The 2,157-nt window shown below is 41.3% G+C and overlaps 1 non-coding gene across 1 annotated transcript; it reads right to left on the minus strand.

Annotated features, from left to right (window-relative positions):
- Positions 1-428: 428 nt before the first annotated feature.
- LOC145633288 (small nucleolar RNA R71) lies at positions 429-535 on the minus strand. Its single transcript, XR_014112623.1, has one exon. It is a non-coding gene; the product is annotated as a small nucleolar RNA R71 (small nucleolar RNA).
- Positions 536-2,157: the final 1,622 nt, after the last annotated feature.

Genomic DNA, 2,157 nt, shown 5'->3' on the forward strand with positions numbered 1-2,157 from the left:
AATCACCAAGGACAAATTCTCCAACTTCTCCACCTATCCGCCAATTCGACATGGCCTAACTGAATAAAACTTTGAGAGAGTTTGGTGTCCCTCCTCCATACCAAGAAGCGAGTGGGATTGTTACTCCCACCACCGAGGCAAATAATTTTGAGATAAGGCCCGCCCTTATCACCTTGATCGAGGGCCATTAATTTTCCGGGGCCAAGCATGAGGATCCCATTGCACATCTTAAGCAATTTACACGATATTGTAGCACCGTGAAGGCAAATGGGGTGACTCCGGAATACATCCTTCTAAGTATGTTCAAATTTTCTCTCACGGGGAGTGCAAGTGATTGGCTTGATAGGTTGCCTCCGAACTCATTGAACACATGGAATGAGGTGACTTCGGCATTCTTTGGGAGGTTCATTCCTCTTGGAAAAACGGCGGAGTTGAGGTCCAAGATTTCGAACTTTTAACAAGAGCCCGATGAGTCTCTCTATGATGCTTAAGAGAGATTCAAGAGCTACCAACAACAATGCCCTCACCATGGCATGGAGAATTGGCTCTTGCTCCATGGGTTTTATAGAGGTCTTTTGAGAGCGGACCGAATAATCTTGGATGGAGCATCGGGAGGACCTATCATGAAAAAGCCACCAACGGAGGCACTTAAGATCATAGCGGATGTAGTTCAAAACTATACCGATTGGAGCCCAAATGAGAGAATCACTTCCAAGAAAAGAGGAAAGTATGAGGTAAATGCTATCAACATAATTAATTCAAAATTAGATGCTTTATCATCTAAGTTTGATCAATTGCAATCCTCTTCTCTATCCCCTTCCCCACATCAAAATTCGCATGCATCTAGTTCATTAAAAGAAAACATGTCAATAAAAATGATGTCTTGTGATGCTTGTGGAAGTGATGATCATGTTACTTCGGAGAGCTATTTGTATAATGATTCATGCTCCCCTTCCCCTTCCATGGAACAAGTAAATGCAATTCACAATGGTCAAACCAATCCTAGGTATGACCCTTATTCCAACACCTATAATGAGGGATGGAAACATCACCCAAACTTTGGTTGGAAAGGGGACCAAACCCAAGGAAATGGTCAAGGTCAATATAGTGGCCAAAGGAATGTTCAAAACAATAATCAAGGAAATTATAGGAACCAAGGTAGTGGTAACTATATGTCAAACAACCAAGCAAATCAACAAAATGACAATAGGTATCACCAAAGAGGCCAATATTCGTCCAACAACAACCCACCCGGTTTTAATGGAGGAAATAAACCTACCCTTGCTCCTATCCCTCAACCTCCTCTCCAACTTCAAGCTCCCCCTCCTAAGTCAAGCCTAGAAATAACAATGGAAAAATTTGTTAATGCTCAAACTAAGAAAACCAATGACTTAGAGGAGACTATCAAGCAAGTGTAATTCCACAATAAGATGCTAAAAACTCAATTAACTCAACTAGTTAATGCACTTAAAAACAACAATTCTAGCACCTCTTCACCTAGTCAAGAAGAACATTGTAAGGCAATCATAACTAGATGTGGGACCAGCATAGATGAAACTCCACCCATGAGCTTGCAAAAAGAGAGTGAGAATGAGGAGGTTGGAGAAGAAAAAAAATTTGAGGTGTCTAAGTCAAGTGAGGATGAGATGGTTGGCATGAGTGAGTCCACCACGGTGAGCTTAACCGAAAATTGTAGTGCAATTATAAAAAAACCACTCTCCCACTAAACTAAAAGATCCCGGAAGTTTCTCTATTCCTTCCTCTATTAAGAACATCTCCTTTGAAAATGCCCTATGTGATTTAGGAGCTAGTGTGAGTTTGATGCCTTTTTCGGTTTATGAGAAGCTTGGTATAGGTGGTTTGGTACCCACTAATGTCATTCTTCAACTTGCCGATGGATCCACCAAATTCCCTAAGGGTAAGGTTGAGGATATCCCTCTCAAGGTAGGTAATTTCACCATTCCGGTTGATTTTATTGTGCTAGGAATGACGGAAGATGTCCTCACCCCTATTATCCTAGGTCGACCTTTCTTAGCAACGGGTGGTGCAATCATTGATGTAAGGGAAGGAAAACTCACATTAAATGTGCGTGATGATGAATTTTGTCTTACTATTGACCCTAAAGAGAGGATTTCCTTCCCCTATAAAAGATTTCAT

Source organism: Chenopodium album, chromosome 5 (genome assembly GCF_948465745.1).
Source record: "Chenopodium album chromosome 5, dcCheAlbu1.1, whole genome shotgun sequence".
In the NCBI taxonomy this organism is placed as follows: Eukaryota; Viridiplantae; Streptophyta; class Magnoliopsida; order Caryophyllales; family Amaranthaceae; genus Chenopodium; species Chenopodium album.